We start from the raw sequence: 24,162 nt of genomic DNA on the forward strand, positions 1-24,162 counted from the left end.
CCATGGTACACATTTTTGGGAAACAGTGGTATGCTGGCTTACGTTCCCTTGACATTTATTTTGTTATTCAGTCTTTATAAAATTCTTATCAGGAATAAATGGTTGTGATGGTAGCACAACATTGTGAACACAATTAATGGCACTGACATATGTCTGAATGTGGTTAAAAGGAGAAATGTTAGTTTGTATAAATGGTAAGAGAATAAAATTTTTTTTAAAAAATCCATGAAACTGTACTACACAGTGAATCCTAAGTTAAACCATGATCTTTAGTTAATAGTATAGTTATAAAAATATGCTTTCATCAATTGTAACAAATGTACCACATTAATGCAAGGTGTTAATTATAGGGTGGAATATGGGAATCCTGTATTTTATGCATGACTGTTCTATAAATCCACAACTTCTCTAAGAAAAATATCTTATCAATTAGATTGAGAAATGTAAGGTAATTTGCTTCACCTATTGAGCAAATCCTCAAACTTCCAAGATTTAGGTCTGGAGAGAAAATCCCTGAGTGAAGAGAAGCACTAGAAAAAGTGATACAGACTCTGTCCCCTTGATTTGCACTTCCTGATGAGACACCTGACACCCCCTCCCTGTAGCCTCCTGGCAGAGCCTGCAAGCCTGTCACAGCCCCAACTTCCCAGTTCCTCTTAGCATAGCTGGAAAGGCCATGATCTTCTCTATGATAATGTGAAATCCCACAGGAAAACAAAATAAAGATAAAGAAAGGAAGAAGCATAAAATGAGTTGATATGAACAAAGTACAGATTTCTCCTTCACCTATTCCCAGCCTCAAAGTCCCTGCCCACTCCTCACACCCAAAGAGCTGATTCAGCCTCACAGGTACCTTGCCGGCTGCCTCACTTCCTCACTGCCTCTAGTGCAGGTGTTTCAGTGTTCAGATTGCTGTTTTCTTCGGGGACAGTGACTACTGTCCTGGACTGTGGGGCAAGACTATGGTTGTGAGGGTTGGCACGGCCTCCGCAAAGGGAGTGAACAGTCTCGGTGTCAGTGATCCCAAAGACATGGCTCCCCACACAGTTTGCTAAGACACATGGCACACTTTCACAGGTAGTAGAGGGCATCCCCATCCCACTCTGGGCCTCGTTCTTTTAGGCCTAAACTTTAAGGGGACTAACTTGGTGTCAAAAATGGGCATGGCTCCAGGGCATCTCAGTGGATGTTAACATGGGGTTTCACTGAAAGAGACTGATGACTCGCAATGAACCACAACTTGGAAATCACAATGACTTATTATGGTAACTCTCTATTTTTTCCCCTTTTAGTATCCCCAGGGCCTTGCTCAAGTCCTGTTAAAATGTCCAGCCTTGCCTCAGCTGTGCTACTGGATATTAATGGACAGTTGTAAATCCACACTGGGCCAAGGGTTATAAGGAAGATGCATGTCACCGTCTGGGGCTAATAAGATAGAGGCTGCAGTTACGAGCAAGAGACAATCTTTGGAGTAAAGTTCAGGCTCTGGAGTTTCACACTCCTCCACAAAAGGAGGTTCTTCCTCCATCACCAAGTCTGCGGGCCCAAGTTTTACTTTATCGAGCAAGGTGATAATTCCTTTGCACTTGGCACTCACCTCACAGGGCCCTTTCTCCCAGTTATCCAGCTTCCTTTTCAGCTGCTTGATGCTTCAGGCAAGAGTTATAATCTCCATTTAGTAGATGAGGAAGGTGAGGCTCAGAGAGATTAAAGATCTTTCCCAAGGTCACAGACATTGTACTAGAAAGTAGAATGACTACCTATAGTGAGTAAGAGCAGTCCAATATGGTGAAGTCTCAAGGTCACAGACATTGTACTAGAAAGTAGAATGACTCCCTACAGTGAATAAGGGCAATACAGTATGGCGAAGTGTCAAACAGCCACCAAAAAATGAATTGAAAAGGAATGAAGCAATTCACAGTGAACGGATGAACAAGAGTCAGTCGGCAGTGAAAAATCAATGAGGCAAAATGCTCAGCCTGTAAAAATCAATGAGGCAACCGACAAATGACCTGTATTCCCACCTGAATTGACACCTGATCACGTTACAGCCATCTTAATATGTGCCCAAACCAATTCCCCATCCCACCTGCCAGTATATTGACAAGGTCCCAGATTCAACCTTCACCCAAGGACTTACCTCACCCAATCTGAACAACATCTTTAAACAGCCCTGAGTATTAGCTCATGGAGTCAGCTCACAGAGGCTACAAAAGCAAGTTTCTTGAACAAGGAGATAAGGTGACCTTCTGAGAGTTAATTTAGTAACAATCAAGACATCATCACAGAGACACCAGATATCTGCAGGCACCAACTTATAGGGCAAGGTGTCCCCTTAATCGCAACAGAGAGAGCAGGGAACTGAAGCCCTATCAGGGTGACAAGGGTGCCTCCTCAGGACAAGAATGTACCTCGAGAACACTGTCATCTAAATAGCCTGAATAAAGAAGGTGTTAACCAACCCTGGGTGGTCTGCCTGGAGTACAGAGATAGAAAGCAAAACAGCACAAACAGGTTGAGTTTTGTTTGTTTGTTCATTTGTTTGTTTTTACAATATGTTTTTATTTTATTGATGCATTTTTCCATTGAAGTTTCTTTAATTCCCACCATTATGTCAAACACAGAAAGAATTGAGAAAAAAAATGATAAATTAAATTGTACCATGATTTCTCATTAATTGTTGGACCGATGCCAAGGCCTCGCTACTAAAAACAGAAATAAAGAGGATAGTTTTCTAAGCAATCAACTTGGTTTCTAAGAATAGGATGCTGTAACAGAGACCATAAAAGGTCCCAACTCCAATTTGTCAATCATGCAGGCAACCAAATGGACAGTTCTCTTGACCACACCTTGAGTAAATAAAGTAACATGTGAACAAAGGGAATGGGTGAATTGGCCAGTTTTTTTTTTACTTGTTATTTTGTAGTAATTTTAAATTTACAGGACAGTTACAAAAATAATACAAACCCCATACAGAGAAACCCCAGCCCCTTAGATGCCCAGATCCACCAATTTAAACATTTTCTCATATTTTCCATATCATTGTGTCATCTACCTACCTATCTAATCTATCTATCATCTATCTATCTATTTTATGAACATTTAAGAACAGGTTGCACGTATCTTACTACTTGAAAAGTCATACTTCTGTATACATTTCCTATGAACAATATTCACTCATGTAATCACCGTAAGTGCTTACTATCAAGTGAACTTGATAGTTCAAGAAATCTAACATTGCTATAAAGCTTACAAATCTACATTCCAATTTTTTCAAGTTCCAATAATGGTCCTTTTGGACCTTTTCTCCTCCATTCTTAGAATCTATCCAGGATCATATACCACATTTAATTTTCATCATCTCTACAGTTTCTCTTCTTTTTTTAAAGTGTGGAAATATATATACAACGTAAACATTCCCATCTTCACCCCTCCTAAGCATACCATTCAGTGGAATTAATCATATCAACAGTGCTGCTGTACCCTCACCACTATTCATTACTGGAACTTTCTCTTCACCCCAAAGAGAAACCCTACATTCACTGTGCAATTAACTCCCCATTGCCCTTGCCCTGTAACCTGTACTCTCTATCTCTGTGAATTTGTATATTCTCTGATATTTCGTGAGTACCATGGGGCTTAAATTTAACATTCTAAATCTGTAGCAATCTTGTTTGCTTTGATGCCAACTTAACATTAATAACATACACAAACTATGTTCTTACACCCCCACCTTCCTGTGGTTCTTGTCACAAATTAAACATTTATACATTTTGAGCCCCAAGCCATTGATTTATCATTACATTTTATACATTTGCCTTTTAGATCCTGTAGGAAGTAAAATTGGAGTTGCAAATCAAAAATACAATAATAGTGGTACTTATATTTATCCATATCGTTATCTTTATTGGAGATCTTTATTTCTCCATGTGGCTTGTCAATTGTCTAGTGTCATTTCCTTTTAACTCAGAACTCCCTTCAGTGTTTATCAGAGCTGGCTTAGTGGTGATAAATCCCTCAGCTTTTGTTATCTGTGAAGGTCTTCATCTGTCCCTCATTTTCAAAAGAAAGTTTTGCAGGATATAGAATTCTTGGTTGTCAATTTTTTACTTCCAGCTCTTTAAAAATGTCCTTCTTCTACCTTTTTGTGTCCATGGTGTCTGATGAGAAATCAGCACTTAAACATATTGAGGCTTCCTTATATATGACACATTGCTTCTCTCTTGTGGTTTTCAGAATTCTCTTTATATATGGCATTGAACAGTTTTATTAAAACATGGTGCAATGTGGGTCTATTTGGATTAATTCTGTTTGGAGCTCATTGAGTGTCTTGGATGTGCATATTCATGTCTTTCATTACATTTGGGAAATTTTCAGCATTATTTCTTTGAATATTCCCTGCCCTTTCTTTCTTCTCTTTCTGGGACTCCCACAATGCTTATTGGTATACTTGATGGTGTCCCAGAGGTTCCTTAGGTTCTGATCTCTTCTTTTCATTCCTTTTACCTTCTGCTCTTCAGACTAGATAATTTCAATTGTTTTATTTTAAAGTTCACTAATTCTTTCTTCTGCCAGCTTCAATATGCCATTGAACCCTTCTAGGGAAATTTTAATTTCTTACTGTGGTCTTCAGTTCTGTTTGCTTCCTTTTCATAATTTCCATCTCTCTATTGTTATTCTTTCTGTGTTCATCTATCATTTTCCTAATTTCCTTTAGTTCTTTGTGTATGTTTTCCTTTAGCTCTTGAGGATCATTTTTTTCGGTCTTTGCCTGAAATGTCCCAGGATTAGCCTCCTCTCTGATGGTTTCCAATGCCTCAATTTTCTCCTTTGCCTGGGCCATGGCTTCCTGTTTTTGTACATTTTGTAATCTTTTGTTGAAAGTGCTATCACTAGAATTTAGGACTCTGAAGCATCTCTTCTTTAAGTTTGTATCCAGCTGGTGTTACAACAGAGCTTTCCTTGAATGCAAGAAGCCAACCATAAATAACTAAATAAATGGAAAAAAAAAGAAAACCCCTTTCCCAGCCTTTGAGATTGACTGGTACAAGTGCTCTCCTTCAGAGTTTATCCATACAATGAGTTTAGAGAATACAGACATATACCATTTTATTGCACTTTGCTTTATTGTGCTTTGCAGATATTGTGTTTTTTAGAAATTGAAGTATCAGCACTGTCTAGTATGTCTATCAGCACCATTTTCCAATAGCATATGCTCACTTCATATCTCTATGTCACATTTTGGTAATTCTTGTAATATTTCAAAACTTTTCATTATTATTATATCTGTTATGGTGATCTCTGATCAGGGATCTTTTATGTCACTATTGTAATTGTTTTGGGCCACCACGAACCACACTCATAAGATGGTAAACTTAATCAACAAATATGTGTATGCTGACTACTCCACCGACAGTCTGTACCCTGTCTCTCTCCCTCTCCTCAGGTCTCCCTATTCTGAGACACAACAATATTGAAATTAGGCCAATTAATAACCCTACAATGGTCTCTAAGTGTCACATGAAAGGAAGAGTCACACATCTCTCACTTTAGATCAAAAACTAGAAATGATTTAGCTTAGTGAGGAAGACATGTCAAAAACTGAGATAGGCCGAAAGCAAGGCCACTTGTGCCAAACAGTTAGCCAGGTTGTGAAGGCAAAGGAAAACTTCTTGAAGGAAATTAAAAAGTGCTACTCCAGTAAATACATGAATGATAAGAAAATGAAACAAACTTAATGCCGATAAGGAGAAAGTTTTTTTTTTTAATACTTTTAAAGTATCTAGGTAAACCTTTAAATATCATGATATCATGACATAGGTAATTTAGAACAGAGGGTATTCTCATTTGCCCAATTTCTGCCCCTTGCCATCATTTAATTTATGCATAAGCTATCATCATGCAATATAGTTGTTATAATAATTATTTTTTAGTTCTTTTTTTCTTTATATCATTTTAATGTTACATTCAAAAAATGTAAGAGGTTCCCATATACCCCCACCCCCCTCACCCCACTCCTCCCACATCAACAACCTCTTTCAACATCATGGCACATTGATTGCATTTGGTGAATACATTTTGGAGCACTGCTGCACCACATGGGTAATGGTTTACATTGTAGTTTACACTCTTCCCCAGTCCACCCAGTGGGCCATGGCAGGACATACACTATCCAGCACCTGTCCCTGCAGTACCACCCAGGACAACTCCAAGTCCTGAAAATGCCACCACATCATATCTCTTCTTCCCTCTCCCTACTCTTAGCAGCTATCATGGCCACTAAAAATATGGAATACTTCACGAATTTGCATGTCATACTTGTGCAGGGACCATGCTAATCTTCTCTGTATCATTCCAATTTTAGTATATGTGCTGCTGAAGGGAGCACTGGAGAAAGTTTTAGAGGTCTGCATAGGTCAAACCAGCCACAACATTCCCTTAAGCCAAAGCCTAATCAAGGGCAAGACCCTAACTCTCTTCAATCCTGAGGAGAGGTGAAGAAGCTCCAGAAGAAAAGTTGGAAGCTAGCAGAGGTTGGTCCATAAAGTTTAAGGAAAGAAGCCATCTCCTTAACATAAAAAGGCAAAATGAAGCAGTAAGTGCTGAAGTAGAAACAGCAGCAAGTTATCCAGAAGATCTATTTAAGATAGTTGATGAAGATGGCTACACTAATCAACAGGTTTTCAAGATGATACAGTCTTTTATTGGAAGAAGATGCCATGTAAGATTTTCATAGCTAGAGAATTTGAAATCAATGCCTGGCTTCAAAACTTCAAAGGACAGGCTGACTCTCTTGTTAGGGATTAATGCAGGAGGTTACTTTAAGTTAAGCCAATGCTCATTTTCCATTCCAAAAATTCTAGGACCCTTAAGAATTGTGATAAAGCTACTCTGCCTATGTTCTATACATGGAACAACAAAGCCTGATGACAACACATCTGTTTACAACATGTTTATTTATTTAATGCTTTAAGCCCACTGTTAAGATCTATTTCTCAGGGAAAAAAAAGATTCCTTTCAAAATATGACTGCTTATTGACAATGAACTGGTCACCCAAGAGCTCTGGTGGAGATATACAACAAGATGAATGTTGTTCTCATACTCGCTAAACAATATCCATTCTGCAGCCCATGGATCAAGGAGTCATTTCAATTTCAAGTCTTGTTTTTTAAGAAGTATATTTCGTAAGGTTATAATTGCCCAAGATAGTGATTCCTCTGATGGGCAAAGTAAATTGCAAATCTTCTGGAAAGGATTCACCATTCTAGATGCCATTAAGAATATTTGTGTTTCATGGGAGAAGGTCAAAATATCAACATTAACAGGTGTTTGGAACCAATTGTTGATGCCAACCATCATGGATGGCTTTGAGGGGTTCAAGACATCAGTGGTGGAAATACCTGCAGATGTGGTGGGAATAGCAAGAAAACTAGATTTAGAAGTGGAGCCTGAAGATGACTAAATTGCTGCAATCTCAGTGTAAAACTTTAATGGACAAGGATTTGCTGCTTCTAGATGAGCAAAGAAAGTGGTTTCTTGAGATGGAATCTACTCCTGGTGAAGATGATGTGAACATTGTTGAAATGATAACAAAGGATTTAGAATATTACATAAACCTTAGTTGACAAAGCAGTACCAGGGTTTGAGAGAACTGACTCCAATTTTGAAGTCCTCCTATGGGTAAAATGCTATCAAACAGCATCACATACTACAGAGAAGTCTTCCATGAAAGGTAGAATCAATCAATATGACAAACTTCTTTGCTGTCTTATATATATTAAATTGCCACAGCCACCCCAACCTTCAGCAACCACCACCCTTATCAGTCAGCAGTCATTACCATCAAGGTAAGACCTTCCACCAGCAAAATACTTACGACTCGCTGAAGGCTCAGATGATGGTTAGCAGTTTTTATGAATAATATATTTTAAATTAAGGTATATACATTGTTCTTTAGACATAATGCTGTTGCACACTTAAAAGACTACAGTATAGTGTAAACATAACTTTTATTTGCACTGGGAAACCAAAAACTTCACGTGACACTCTTTATTGTGACATTTGCTTTACTGCAGTGTTCTGGAAACTGCAATATCTTTAAGGTATTGCCTGTAGCTCCAGGCCAAAGCATGAGGCCTCCCTGGTCTTTTCTGTACATGTGTCTTGTCTTAGGCATGCATATTTGGCCATAGGACTACCCACATTTACACAGATACAAGTGTCCCCTTTTCCCTAGGAAACATTCCTCCTGGTGCTGGGCACTGCTCTGTATGTCCGACAGCCAGTTATCCCTTGCCCCAGGCAGCCACTGGATGCTCTCCTCCAGTAGCTTTATATAGGAGAGATCTGTGAGCCACCTTCTACACTCAAGGCAACTTCTGGGACAGCAAGTCCCTCAGGCCACCACTAGATAGACTGGGTCACACATGCATCCTCCCAGGATGTGCATGGGTTACTCTACTCCCTCTGAACCAGGACCAGGGATCTATACTGGGAGCACGGGCTGGCTCAGCACCATGCCTGTGAAGGGAGAGGGAAGGGGAAGGCAGGGTGCCAGGAGAGTCCACCGCTTTTCCTGTAGGTGGCCTTTTTCTTGATTCGGTGCTTGCCCTGTTACTACAGTCCTTTAACTATTTTCTGGATCTTTGAGGAAGATCTTTCTGCCAGTTTTTGCAGGTCATTCAAAATTTCTGAGATGGGTTGAGCCCTGAAGCTTCTCACACTGCCATCTTGATTGGGGCAGAAGAGATTTTAATCTTGTGCTAAAGAGTGAAAGAGAGCTGTGGTGTCTGCAGACAGGAATACTTGGCTCACTAGAGAGGGGGCTACTTTATGGAGGGACAGCAGCTCATCATCAGGCTTCTGCACAACCTGGATGAAACTGTTCTTTAAAACACCCACCTCCCAGTTCTGATTCCATACTTGTCCAGGTTGCAGCCAGTAAGCCACCACTTCTTTCTTGCTGGTATATTACTCAATCCTATGCAGGAGTTCACTCTCTATTCCAGGCCACACCTCAGAAGGGACCAATTGTTACTGGACTGATCTTCACCCTGCTGGTAATCCATTTAGGAACAGTCTGTGGCCCAAACCTGGGCAGTGGCACCTGAGGGGAAGCCTGCTGGATCATCAGGGAGATACTCCAATCCTTGTATAAGAGAGGTGCCTTTTGAGAGCATACCTATTCCTTACTTGTCTATCGCACATCACCTGATACCGTAGCAGACTTCTTGTGACCTTGGGAGGGGACATTGTTGACATGTACCTAGGTCATGATGGTGAGGTTCAGCCCCTGAATTACCCAATCTGGGAGCCACCCAATCTTTATTACTGGGTTCTGTTTCCAGCAGCTGAAAGCATCTCACTTATTCACCCAATAAACCTTGGGGTGACAGACATGCTCTCCAGATGGCTTGACACCATGAGGGCCAGGAAGGGTGCCAAGAAGAGCACAATTATTATTTTATTAACAAGATAGGAGCAATGAATTAATTGGCATTTTACCTTAAATATCCATATCCTTGGGGATTAAAGTGAGTTAGTCCAGACAGTCTGCACTTCTCTCTGGATACTACAGCAAAACCAAATACTGGTCCATGGTAACTCCCAGCCTGGGAGACTCAAACCTATCAGCCATTGGCCTGCTTCCATTGCATGTCTATGTCATCTTATTTAACAATAATTGGAGGGGATAATGGGAAATGCACGCTACCTTCCCATTCCTGCTCTACCTTAGATCTAGTCAAGCCACTTATCCACTCTGCATATTTATTTCTTTGTCTTTAAATAGGCTATATCTTTCTTACCTACCACCACATGGTATTTCTGTAAGACTGAAATGAAATCAATATGAAAAATACAAAGTAATATATACACCATGGATATGAAGACTGTGTTGGAAATCATTGCAGCTCACTGTGCTTCAGAATTACCAGTGGAACTTTTTACAAAACACAAATGCCAGGATCCCACTCCCAGAAATTCTAATTTAAATGGTCTAGAGTGGAAATTGGTATTTTTTAAAAGCTCCTCAAATGATTATTTTAATATGTAGGTGGAATGGATAAGAACCACATGGCATGTGGAGACAAGGAAGCAGCCCAGGGAGGGGAAGAGGCCACTCAAAATCATACATCTGACTGGCTACAGAGCCAGGGGACCATGAGTCAGGCCTCCTATTCCCAGATTCCCATGATATTGCCTTGAAAAAGATACCATTAATAGATGGAGACAGAAGGGGCTGGAGGGAAGAATAACAAAAGGGCACCAGAAAAGTTTTGGGGATGATGATTGTATTGATTGTGGTGGTGGGTTCACAAGTGTATAAATATGCCAAAACTCAGTAACTTAATCACTTTAAGCACTTTATGGTAGGTCAATTATACCTCAATAAAGCTGTATATAAAATAGATCTATTGCAGTCCTCTGACATCTTCTTCCATCTGACTGACAATAACCCTGTGTATTTGTAAAGCATGTTACAAATTCAGTAATAACAAAAACATAAAATGCTTATTGAGGGTTTATTATGTGCTAAGCATTCTATATGAATTACCACATTTATATCTCATAACAGCCAATAAGGTAGATACTATTATTAACCTCATTTTTCAGATGAGGAAACTGACTCACAGAGGGTGCAAGAAATCTGTTCAAGGCCACAACGCTAGAATATTATGGAGCAGTGGTTCTCACTGAGAACTTGCTAGAAAGACAACTTCTCAGGTTCCACCCCAGACCTAAGGAATTCATGTTTAAACAAGTCCTCCTAGTGATTATGAAGCTCACTAAAGTTGAAGAACCACTGTAGTAGAATGAAGGTAGATTCAGGTGAGAGCCTAACAGGTTGTGGTATGTTCATCAGAATCACACGGGGTGCCCACCATGCATGTCTGATTTGGCGGATCTGGGGTGAGGCTCAGGAATTTACATTTCTAACAGTTCTCAGGTGATGCTGATGCCATCTGCCTGGGGACGACCCTTTGGCAATCTCTAATAGAATCTCAACTTCCTTACCACCATCTCATTTTTCTCACTTGCTTAGGCTTTTTATGCCCATTTTTACCGATTCAGAAATTCAAAATCATGGATGACACATCCTAGAACTACAGAAGAAATTAGTGGCTGGGCTGGGGCTAGAACCTAAACCCAATGCACTTCACCACAGTACAAATTCATTCTGGTGATCTAGAGGCTTCCATATGCCAACTCTGCACTCACCTACCACCTCCCTCAAAGTCAATTAATGTCTGAAGACATAAAAAGAGCCCTTTTCCCATTCCAATAAACTGACAGTAGGGCAATCTGAAAAAAAATAAAAATAACTGGCATTAGAGCCAAGGAAATCCAGTGAGGAAAAATAAAAAGGACAAAGCATTAATGATCCGAGTCTAGTCTGGAAGTCAGGATAGGAGGTACAAAAGTGTAGATGGAGTTGGAAGGATTTAGAACATAGAACACTTTTTCTTCATCTTATGAAATCATTTGTCCCTTCCCAAAGGTGAACAAAATGTTCTCTGCTGCATTGTCCAAAGTACTATGACTTCCTACCACTCTCCCTGCACACTCCATTCTCTCTCACGTGTTCTGTTACAGTCACCTCTTAATGTTCTGTGCATCTCCAGATTCTCTTTTCTACAAACTATTTTGTCTGTTCTGATCATGATTCTCTCCTACTCAAAAATCTTCAATGACTCCCTAGTTCCTTCAGAATGAAGGACAAACTTAGCCTCATATTCAAAGACCTCCATTGTCTGCCTTTCATCATCTCCACTCAAATAGAACCCCTATGCATTGCCCATATGCGCTTTCCACTTTGATGCCTTTACCAAGTTGTTCCCTTTGTCTGGGATTCTCTTCTTCCTTCCCTAGCTCTTCATTTGCAAATTTGGCCTGGGCAAATTACACATTCCCTCGCTGCCTCAGTTTCCTCAGCCATAAAGTGGGCAGGGTAGTTGGACCTGCCTTATAGGTTGTGGTCAGGAATAAATGAGGCTACCCATGAATTCGAGGTAAAGATGTGTTTTTTAGTTATAGTTGAATGCAAAGTTCTCGGCGTAGTGTGGTGCCCTATCAGAGTTGGAAGAACAAATGATCAGAATTGTGTGGCCTTCAGATCCCCCGGCACACCCTTTACAGTGCTCTGAGGCCCTGTGAATGGAGCCACATACTTGGGCAGGACATGAATTCAGGAATTAGATGGGTGCAAGGCCGCCAACATGAAAAGATTTAAATTGTCCTGTGAACCGGCTGCTGAGCTTTGGAGAAGTGTCTTCAGACCCCTGTTCAAAGGGTTCCCCTGAATCCACAGGGACTGGCCTCAGCCCAGTTTTTCATCCCAAGGCATCTTCTGAAAAATTCAAGGTGCCCTTCCACATCAGGAGTCCCTTATACTCAGTTAAAAAAAAAAAAACCAAAAAAAAAAAACCTTGGCTCCAAAAGAAAACCTGTTTGCTCTTATCTGGTACTCCGGGGCTCTATTCTCCTTTTTCTCCTCTGGTCTGTGAAGCTGCAGCTTTCCTGCCCACCTCGGGGACTTCTGGCTCAGTGGGGTCTGCAGGCTTCTGCAGGCCCCCTGCTCCCTTCCCATCAGCCGTCAGCCCACCTCACCTGTCCTCGCTGCTCTGCCTGCCTTGGTGCCATCTCCCCACAGCCGGCGCATCACCTTATCTGGAGACTCGAGGACTCCAGCTTGGGCCCAAGGCCCACAGACCCAGAACCCTCGGGGTTGTTCTAAAGGACAGAATAAAGATTTGGGACTTTGGGTCTTTTTGTGTTTTCTTTTGTTTTCTTTTTTAACTCAGAGGACAATAGAGGCAAGGAGATTGAAAGACATTCCTTCGAGTGGGGAAAGATTGAGGAAAGGAAGCTGGAAAGTAAAACGACTGCTTTATAAGGACTCCCAGGGCTGACGCTACTTAGCAGAAAAGGCCAGAAAGGAGGAAGCCGCAGCTTGATGTGTGTAGAAGGGAAGAGGAGGAGAGAACAGTAGCTCATAATGAAATCAAAAACTGGTCAGCAGAAACGAGGAGAGGATAACATCTCTCTCCTCTCTGCTTCCCAGCTCTTCCCTGGCCCTGATCCAGGGCTCCCCTGCTAGCCCACCCCAGGGCTGCCTTCCCTAGTCTTTGCACCATTAGACTCCTCTTCTCCGTGGGAGCCCAGGGAAGGAGGAGTGCGTTACAGGAAAGAAGCGTAGCCCCTAGAGCCAACATACTGCTGCCCGGTGCAGAGACGGGAAGCCTGGCTACAGCGAGGGCCATGGCCATGGACCTTACCCACCAGTGTGCTCGTGTATGGATGTGGCAGCGGGGTAGGGGTGCTGAGCGAGCATGGGGGAAGGAGGCAGGCTCCAGGGCAGGGACAGCAGCCCTAGACAGACATGGGATTGACTGGCTGGCACCAAAGCCTTTGATTTTAGCAGACCCCAAAATAAAGTGCATACACCTGGGGGGAGGGAGAAACTATTAGGACTTCCACCTAAATATATTTTTTTCTTAAAACAAAAGAAAGAGAAGAGCCCTGTGTAATATTCAATATACAGAACTGGCCCGCTGGCTGGGTTGGTACGTCAACAGGCACAGCAGGTCTCCTGAGGGCACAGCGGGCCTCCCGGGACGCCGAGGGGCTGACAAGGAACCCTCACCTGGCATATCAGCATTTTGGCAAAATACAGCCGGTTGTGCCAACTTGAGGAGATTTATGATATATTGCATTACTTCATTTTAACAATCCCGTGTTGTTCTTTTAATGGAAAAGTGTCTTTAAGAGATTCTTACAAAGGATCCGTGGATAGAGAAATAACACAAACAAGTACTAGTAATCAATAAGAAAAGGCAGAGGGGCTACTTTTACTCTTAATAACATCTCTTCATCATCACATTACAAGTTGCAAGACCATCTAATTCGATCAGAAATCACTTTGCTTGCCAAAAAAATCCAAATTATTAGGAAGATGATCTCGCTCTCTGGATTTACGTTCACCAGCCTTATCAAAGAACCTCGCCATAAATGCTTATTTGCTTTGAGATATGGCCCAGCAGGTGGGGGTGCATGCCCCAGACCGTGCTGACCGCACTGCATCTCCCCCCTTTGCCAAGGACTGCTTCGGTGGGAGAATAGGGGGTAGAGTCAGGCTCTCAGGAACCTCAAGATCCAGCTCTGGGAAAAGGCCTTTTGTGGCTGAGGCCACCCAACTGATTCGTTTCTCTTCCTTCCTTCTTCCTCACGTGAGCTGCCGAGTTTGGGCCCAAGAGGGAAAAGGAAGGGGCTCCTTGGCATTGGAGGATACTGTTACTTTCATCTCCGAGGAACCAAAAGTGCTCTAAGAAGAATTCATCTCATTTACCTGATGGCACCCACCACATTCCTTGCACCCCACTGTCCCACCAATTCACCATCGAGACGAAGGAAAGTGTGACACAGAGAGAATCAGAACCAGGCTCCTCTGTTCCCAGGCTCAGGCTTTATTCCTTGTTGAGACCCTCCCCATGGAGCCCACAGTCAAGATATTTTCTCTGTTATTGAAAATCTGGGCATCTTCATCCTTTACAATAAGAGCTAATTACTGGCACCAGGTTGCATATTTGACCTCCATCTTCTCAGTTAATCCTTGCAAGAGCCTCTTGGGTGGTGGTTGTTTACTATTATTATTACCATATTACAGAGGAGGAAACTAGGGTTCATAGAGGCAGATCATTGTAAGTGGCAGAGCCCACACCCAAACCCAGGTTCCCGAGACGGTGCTCATACCTCTCTGCTACTTCCCACAGCAATCGGAAGCACAGAACTTGGAAACTTTTTGCACCTGTCTCTGTGACAGGTCAAGTTGGTCAAGTTACTCTCTGAGCCTCAGGTTCCTGGTGAGTCTTAACAGCACATCGTGCATGGGGTTTGTGTGAGGATGGAGGGAGTTAAGTGTAAATGCCTCCAGCAGTGCAGGGCACAGAATAACTGTTATGTTAGTGTTAGCAACTGTTATTATCATCATTATTTTGTTATCATACTTCTTCTTATTGCTCCCTATGAGTACCTAGTCCTTATACTGTCGTCTCACCCTTGATCCTCACTCCAGACCTAGAGAGAAGCTCCATAGTACCAAAGGAAAAGACTAAACTGCCCTACTCTTCCTACCTCCCCCTCTGCACACACCCCACTGGCATGTCTAGGACTTGATAAATGAAATCAGGATCTGGCTGCAACAGAAGAAAAGATAAGGAGGCCTCTGGACAAGGCTTCCCACAACCCCTGTGGGGCTGCCACATAGCACAGGGGCCTGACCCATTAGACAAGGCTTGCCTTCCCCTCTGAGTAAAGTTGCCAGATATAGGTTGCTCTACCAGGGCTGCAGGCACCTCGAGACTAATTAGGCAGCCAGTCCTTGGGTAAATCAGCCCAGAGGACCCAACCAAGAGGCAGGTGCAGAGAGAGGCTGGAAGGTTGAAATCCCAGAGCCACTCCAAGGAATTACCTTGTCCAGCAGTTGCAGCAGCAAGTGGTAAGCCATCTTCCAAGTAAGGAGAAGGAGCATTGAGGAGATGGCTAGCTTTCATACAATACAGGACCAAGGTCCACGAAGTCATGGGGAAAGGAATGTTCACGGGGAGAGCGGGGAGTATTTCAGAAGAAAAGCACATTTTTTTTTTTTTTTTTTTTTTGAGAACGAACTACTGAGTCCCCTGTCTGTGCCTCAGGCTCTGCTTTTTGAAAAGGAGGGTAACTACTTTGACTTATCTCTCATTGTCATTAGACTGATTAAAAGGATAAGGAAAAGTAGACATCTCCATCCCCGGCTCCTCAGGATAGAGAAATAAAATATGGATTAGAGTGGACTTACTGATATTCTACTATAGAACTACTGTGACTATAGCAAACAGTGGTCACGGGAGTTGCTGAAGGGAGGCAGAGGGAAAAAGAGGCGTTATATTGGGGCATTTTCTGGACTTGGAGTTGTCCTCAATGATATTGCAGGGACAGATGCAGGACATTATATATCCTGCCATAAGCCACTGAATGACTGGAGGAGTGTAAACTACAACAAAAACTATAATCCATGCTGTGCAGCAGTGCTCCAAAATGTACTCATCAAATCCAATGAATGTAACACACTAATGAAAGTTGTTGATGTGGGAGGAGTGGAGGGTATGGAACCTCTCATATTTTTTAATGTAACATTTTGTGTGATCTATGTATCTTTAAAATATATATATAATAAAAAAATGAAAAAAAAAGGGTAAGGAGACAAGCGAGTTAGAAAGCCAGAGCCTAAGGAGTCCTGAAGGGATGGTGTATGTTTAAACTAAAGTTGGCGGCTGCAAACAAGTATTCTCTCTGGATTATTTCAAAGAGCAAAACTGAAGCCAGCAAGTAGAGGTTAAAAGGCAGCAGATTTCAATCCTCTCCGAGGATCTCAGTCAATTGGGCCACTCCTTCAATGTCACACAGCCGCTGACATATTCAGGAGCCAACTGTCCCTTTGGCAAGGATGCTGCAGGCTAGATTCCCTCGTAGGAAAGGAGGTTCATGTCTGGAACATACTAAGCACTCAACATAGGAGAGATTTATAGTAATTATTAATTCAATGGTAAGATTTAAGTGGTTCTTTTTTGGCCAGAAATATTAAGACCAGCCTCTTCTGAAGGTACCACAATCCTTTAGGTCTGCTCGATGCCTTGAATGGAGTCATTTTCCACTCCCAAAGTACCATTTCAAAAGAGTGAAGACACTTCTTCAAAGGCTGGGACTCCCCAGTTCGGGACAGACGTGCGGAAACCCAGTTGCAGAGAACCTCAGGACCGAGAAGGGTGGCCCCGCAGACACAGACGCCTCAGGAGGCGGGAGACGTTGGCCCCAACCCCTAGCTACAGCTTTTGCTGGAGAGAAAAGGGGGAGGGGGGGGAAGGATCACGGAGGCCAAAGGCCGTCTGAGAGTGAAGTATCAACTCCGCAATGACAGGGAAACCTCTGGCGATGAAGGAAGCTGGAAAAAAAGTTTTTATCTGTACCAAGCGCTTCTTCAAGCCACTCCAGCCCGAAGCTTCTGTTGTCAATTTCATGGGGAAGTGCGCGGGCAGTAGGGACCGCCGCGACGCGCTTGCGCAGCCTGGACACACCAGCCTCGGATCATTTATCAAACCAGCAGAGGGGAAAATCCCCCGGCCCGCAGCAGCTCCTCCGAGGGCTGCGGAGCGACATCGCAGAATCTGCCCTGACCCTGGACCTCCTGGCCTCTCAATCCCTCCTAGAAAAGCCATCAGAGAATCGCTGTCCTCTCGCTTTCCCCTTTCCTGCTCTCCCAACGCTGCCACCCGCACGGAGAGGCCTGTGCGCAATGCTTGCAAACACCAGGAGAGCAGCTGGAGCCTTGGCCTCCCTGTTAGAGCCCCTCGGTCAGCCTCCCAGGTGGGCAGATGACACCACCACCCCTTTCCTCCCAGGAGCCCAGAGATGTGTCAGCTGCCCACAAGGCAGCACAGCAAGAAAGGAGAGGGGTCCTGGTGCCTGCAAAAGGGGAAAACCCAAGCCCACCAGCCCAGGTTCACAGAGAAGGTCTCAGGCAGAGCCCGTCCTGAAGCCTGGGACATCGCTAGATTCACAAAGTTTAGGGAATTCCTGCTTCTGGGCAAGGTGAATGGAACAGAAGTGTCCCCCCTGGAAAGGCAGAGGCTTGCCTTATTCCGATAAACCAAGCACCGAGATTTTAACTGAGCATCAGTGCGCAGGGATCAGGGCGTGGGCCTTACCGAAGGGAACCCTGGGCTCCACGTCCGCTATGACTCACTCATCGTCAAACCCCAGCAAGTCTCTGAATCTCTTAGAAACCCAGTTTCTTCGTTTATGAAGTGGAGTTAAAAATAAGACCCATCCCCCACAGCCAGCCTAAAGAGCTCAGGGCAGGCCCAGGCCCTTAGTAAGCAATCAGGAACTGTGGGCGGTTGTTAGAACATGATAATTGGAAGGATCTCCGGGAGCAAAGGGCAGCTGGCCAAGCAAGCCTGGGTGCCCTTGGCAGCTGCCCCTCCCCACGTTCCCCTCTCCTTGGACTTCCCCCACTTCAACTCCAGCCACCACTATCACCGCCAGACATTGCTTCCTGCTAACACCCAAGCATGGAGGAAAAAAAAATATCCCTTTTCTTGCACAGGCTGATGTTGCCCAAAGAAGAGAAAAAAGATCCGTTGGTCACAGAAAATTCAAACACAATGGAAAGAATTAAATTTCCTGAGTCCAGATCTCGGAGCCTGTCAATAACCACCTTCACTCATATGTTCTATAATTTCCCACCCTCTTCGTCCCTGCCTGTCTCTGTGTGGCAGGCACCCCGTTTCCATCCTTGTCCTTCTCTCTCCTACTACAAGCCCAAGGACCTCAAGAGCGTCACTTAGGACCCCGCCTCTCCTGAGTCTCAGCAGGTGGACATTGAGGGTATAACCAGGTAAGACTGCCACTGCCACAGGGCCTGTGCCTTGTCCAAGGCCACACTGTAACCATACAAAATCCCTCGAGGTGTACGTTGTACGTGCATGAGGGAAGGGGGACTCTTTACCTGCTTTCTTTCTTTTTTTCAGCATTTATCCTGCTTTCTTATATGAATTTATCTCAGGGTAACCAAACAGTTGAGAAGAAGAAGGTGCAACAGAAGGAGCACTCTAGAAGCTCACATCCCCATCTAGGCACCACATCCCAAGGATAAGGACTGTCCTGAGTTAATCCGTTTTGCTTATTTTTATGCTTCATAAAAATGCATCATATCTGTACTCTTTTGCATTTTTCTTCTTTCAAGCAATATTATTATTGTAGTTGTAGAACGTTTGTTCTCATTGTCATAATATTTCACTATGGAATTATGCTATAATTTATTTGTTTGTTCTACTGTAGATAGTCATTTGAGAAGTTGCATGCTTTTAAATTTTAGGAGCATTCTAATTCTGTGCTGACCAATATGGTAACTTCCAGCTCATGTGGCTATTTAAAGTAAATAAAAACAAAATAAAATTTAAAATTCATTCCTTCAGTAACATTAGCCACATTTCCAATGTTGAGTAGCTACACTTGGCTAGTGCATACCATAGCAGACAGTGTTGTATACAGAACATTTCCATCATTGCAGAAAGTTCTATTGGATAGCACTGTTCTAATGCATATCTTTATTGAATATATGTAATTTCAAATATTTTTTTATAGATTTCAAGTCTCTAGTGAAAGTCACTACTCTTTCTGCCCTTTGGTCTATCTTTTCCTCTTTTTTCTTTAATAATCGTAGTTAGCATCTGTAGTCTGTTCCCATGGTCTGTTTCTTCTTTCGAGTATTCATAATACTCTCCTGCCCCTTTGCATGTCTTGTCTTTTTTTTTGCTCTCCTGCCCACTGGGTCTCTGTTCTTGACTAGGCCCATGCTTACCTGCCTTCTATGGACTTACAATTTATTGCAAATTATTGGGAGTTACAAATAGGAAGACCTAAATCAGTGATTCTCAAGGCCTAATGCCTCGACCAGCAGCAGCAGCACTTGGGAACTTGTTAGGAATGTGAATCCTTGGGCTCTGGCCTAGGCCTACTGACTCAGAAATTCAGGACAGGGTGGGGGGTTGATGAGGGGATGATGGTAAGGGGGTGTCAGTAGTCTGTGATTTTACAAGCTCTCCAGGAGATTCTGATACATGTGGAAGCTTAAGAACCACTCACCTAAGGTACAATCCAGCTAGCTGCATAACCTTGAGTAAGACACTTAAGTCTTTGCATTTTACAGGGAACTAAAAACAAGTTTGTCATCTATTAACTGGAGATAATAATGGGACCTACTTCTCCAGAGGATTGGTTACAGAGGTTGAATGAGATCCTGCATATCAAGTACCTAGGAAATTGCATAATATATTGTAAATTCTCATAAATGTTAGCTAATATTTATCTTCCTAACAAACCTAAAAGATGAGTCCCACTACTATCACCATATCATAGATGAGGACCCTGAGGCTTCAGAGAGGCTTAGAGGTAAATCATCCTAGGTCACTCAGAGGTCCAAGATATCTTGACAGTTTATCTTCCCAGGAGAAGGCACAGATATTAACTCAGTCAAGGTGCTGATCCTGCTCTTCTTCCCCAGATCTGCAGTTGTCAGCCCGGGGCAATTTCCCCCTCCTCGTGGGCATCTAGAATTGTGTAGAGGCTCTTTCTGCTGACTCTAGGCTTTAAGGTGCTCCAGGCTTTAAGGGCCCAGAAGATTAGGGATGATTCTGCATAATGAAGAATTGTCCTTCCCAAAATGCCAATGACACTTCCACTGAGAAACACTGACCCTTCAGGGTTTCAGAGCTGTCCAGAGAAGGACACCATGTCAGAAGCTGCCTGGGGAATCCATAAAACAAGTTACAATAATTGCAACAAGGGGTCTGAAGTCTCACGGGACATGCTTTCTGCGGAGTCTCCAGAACCCCCACCTTGGAGTTGTAGGGCTAGCTTTCATCCTAGACATTTTGTTGTCTCACTTTAACATACCAATCCTAGACTAGATATCCACTTCCATGGACCCAGGTAACCATTTTCCACCTGTAGACTTGGGATTCCTCCCCCCACAAAATTTCCTAAAGCTTATGAAGGAAGCAGATGTTTGTCAGGAGGAAAAGATGTGGTGTGGAACTCTCTCGAAAATCCATGTGCTGTTTATGATTTGTTACTGAGAGAGGAAGAGGGAGAGAAAGGGGTAGAATGTTGATGCTGTTCAGAAAGTTTAACAAAAGATCCTGGCTGTCAAAAATGCATGGCATGGATTTAATCAGTGTGATGGATAAAAGATTTATTTCAAAGGATGTCCAGTGATGAGGTGCCCAGACAGAGAGTAAGAGAGGGATGAAGTAACTGGAGCCCACAGAAGCACACACAAACCACCAGCTTCCCTGATGTACTGACATTCTGTGGCTCTGATGAAGTTAGCCATTTCCCCTAACTTAACACCTCTTTTCCAAAATACATCCCTCTTCCTCCAGAGACTTCCACCTACTACTTTCATCAGTTCTTCCCCTCCCCACAACAGGTAGCATCTGACTGTGCTAAAATGTTCCTTCTGCTGCAAACCATTAAGCTGTCAAAGTGAAGTGGTGAACAAACCCAAAGAGAGCTGATGCTGGAATGCTAATGGTGAAATCCTCAATATTCTTTCTGCCCTGGACAATTCTTGTTTCAACTTTACTGGTCCCAGGTCATATTTTGTAATCTTTGGATGCTGAAGGAAAAGACATGGCTTGATGGAGAAAATAACTGGAATGTTAGGTCTTGATAGAGGTGGAGATTACTAGTAGAGGAGTTTTTTTCATTGTTTTCCTTTTAACATCCACACAGGTGTCACACAATGGCTTCTGCTTATAAACCTCCCTAGCCAAAGGAAAAACAACCTGTCCATAAATACCTTGCCCACATCATTGAAATAGCTGTGTCACACACTTGAGTACCATTTGCGAGAACACTTTAAATAGAGCATCGGTCACTGCTTTCAATTTAACGTGTGAACAGGAGCTGCTGAAGCAGGCAGAGATGATAAGGTGTGGGGACGGGCTCGTAGCTTCCACTGGTGCATCTGCTCAGACTTTTAACAGAGCCACAGGAGCTTAAGGCATCTTGGGGACAAGCCATGTGCACGATTCACTCAACAAACGAACAAACACCTACTACACACGCACAAAGCTTGGTGCTGGCACAGCAGGAGACACAAAATAGGTGAAGTTCTTCCCGTAGATGAGATGGACTTTACACACAAATTACAAAGGTTCAGGAAAAAATGTTGTAAGTGGCACAAGATAGGTAAAATGCTATACAAATTCAGAAGAGAGCTGTGCTGCCTCAGAATTTTCTTGTGTAAAAAGCCCTGCTGAGTTTTATGAGGATTAAATGAGACAATATATGATCAGTACAAAGAACAATGCCTGGAACCAAATAAGTACTCAATAGCAGCAGCAGCACCCAAGGAAGGAGGAATAATTTTGTTGACATTCAAGTATCAATAATTTTAATATAAATCCAGTTGGAGCTGAAGACAAGAGGATCACCAGATAAAGCTTGATAAATAATGGGTAAAATTTGGATAAATGAAGATAAGGAGTAAGGAAATAGTGTAGGCAAAGGTAGAGATGCAAGAAAGCTGGGGACTTACTCAGGAAATAGCAAATAATACAATGTGTCTTCAATTTTTTGCATTTGTTTTATGACATTATTGTATGCAGATTTCTTTTTATTTATCCTGCTTGGAGTTTGTAGGCATTCTTAAATCTGTATATCAATATTTTCCCTTAATTTCAAAATTTCAAAGCAATTACCTCTTCAAACAATACTTCTTCCCCATTCTAATTCTCTTTGTAAAAATCCAATTAAATAGGTAATATATTCTTACTATAACCTCTATGTCTCTTATCCCCTTTTCTGTATTTTCTGTCCTTCATTTGGATGGTTTCTCCTGCACTACTCACCTCCCCCAATTTCAGCTGTGTTTAAATTCTTATAAAACCCATCCATTGAGTTGTTAATTTCATTTATTGTATTTTTCAGTTCTAGAAAATTCTTTATAGTTCTTGTTTCAAGTCTATTCTCTCATTTTTATAGTTTCTAGTTTGCTGCCAAAATTTGCTATCTTTTCTTATTTCTCCTTGAAAAAAATTGCAGTATCCAGAAACCCTGTCAGTCTAATATTTCTGCTATTTCTTATTCATGTTGATTTGTTTCCTTGTGTGCCTGCTTATCTTTGATTGTACTCTGGGCATCATATTCAAAACTTGTTTGTAGAAATAACTACAATGACAAGGATAATGTTATCTTTTGGTAGAGAATATTTTGTTTGCTTCTGCTAGGTTACTGACTTGCATTAACATTACTGTCATTTTAGGAATTAAAATTTTTCTGAGCTACTCAAATTATTTGAAGATGGACTTCAGAACCTGCAAGGGCTGGTGTACTTATAGTCCTGACCCAACATGCTCCCACCCCCTAGGCAGGCCCTGGACTCCAGCTTCCAGCTCATAATCCCATGAGGCTGTCAAAAACAATGCTTAGACCCTCAGCTGCCTCTTTAGAAGCTAGCAAGAACCTCATCTCTGTGGGAAATACCATTTGATTTCCATCTTCTAAAATTTAGCCCTATAAATCTTTACCACCTTGCTAGCATTCACATTTCTTCAAGCAAGTTTTTAGAACTATTTTCTTACTTTCTGAATTGCTCTCAGTAGGAGGGTTCGTCTGAATTATGTAGTCTACAATTACCAGAAGAAAAAGTCCCCCAAATAGTGCATTATTTGATGGGAACACTGGATTTAAGTTAGGGAGGAAGTGAAAGATAATGCCAAAATACCAGCTGATTCCAAAACATGGAAAATCTTGAATGCTAGGCATACGAGGAAAGATAGTATTCAGTAAGCCATGAAGAGACATTGAATATTTTTTAGTAAAGGAGTATTAACTTAAGAGTTGTACCTGAGGAAGATGAATTGGGCATCTCTGTGTCAAACAGATTGGAGGCAAATAAGACCATCATCAAGAAGGAGTGTTACCAGGCTTTACAAATTTCTAGAGAAGAGATAAATACAACTACGGTGGTGAAACTGGGAAAACAAAGACAGATGGGAAGTCCAGAGGTACTATGCAATTGATACCTTAACCAGAAGCCTGAGATAGTAATTCAACCAGAAGCCTGAGATGGTAATTCAAAAATAAAGGGGAAACTCAGATGAAGGAAATTAGAAGAAAATGCAAATTATATGATTTTTCAACTAATTAAAAGTGGGGTTAAAGGAGGAGGCAAAGTCAATGGTGAAAATGGAGTTTGACCATGGCTAACTCAAAGATAGGGGAATTAAAGTTGTTTGGGGAAAAGAAATTAAGAGGACTGAGCCACAACCCACCCACCCTCCCTTAAGTCTTGAAACAGCTCTAAGCAAAGATCTCAGTTTGAAGTTAGTGACAGTGGTCACTCTCCAACCCAGGAAGCCTCCAGAGGAGAGATAACTTCACATGAGAATAAAGAACTCACTACCGAAATCAACCTAGTCATGGAGGCATTATGATCAGGTAGATGGACTACTTCTCAGGAAGAGGGAGGTCACCCCATTTTGTGATATCAGAGATTTCCTAAATGACAATTCTCAGGGCAAGAAGAAAGCTCCTAGGCCCTTGCTGATAACCGG

General features: G+C 42.4%; 1 protein-coding gene and 1 non-coding gene across 3 annotated transcripts in view; both read right to left on the minus strand.

Moving 5' to 3' along the window:
* Nucleotides 1-24,162, minus strand: part of PLXNA4 (plexin A4) — a 465,144-nt gene that overhangs the window by 395,904 nt on the left and 45,078 nt on the right. The gene's annotated exons all lie outside the window — the stretch shown is intronic.
* Nucleotides 6,282-6,388, minus strand: LOC111766391 (U6 spliceosomal RNA). The gene has a single exon (XR_002798455.1). It is a non-coding gene; the product is annotated as a U6 spliceosomal RNA (small nuclear RNA).

This window comes from Dasypus novemcinctus, chromosome 5 (assembly GCF_030445035.2).
Source record: "Dasypus novemcinctus isolate mDasNov1 chromosome 5, mDasNov1.1.hap2, whole genome shotgun sequence".
Classification (NCBI taxonomy): domain Eukaryota; kingdom Metazoa; phylum Chordata; class Mammalia; order Cingulata; family Dasypodidae; genus Dasypus; species Dasypus novemcinctus.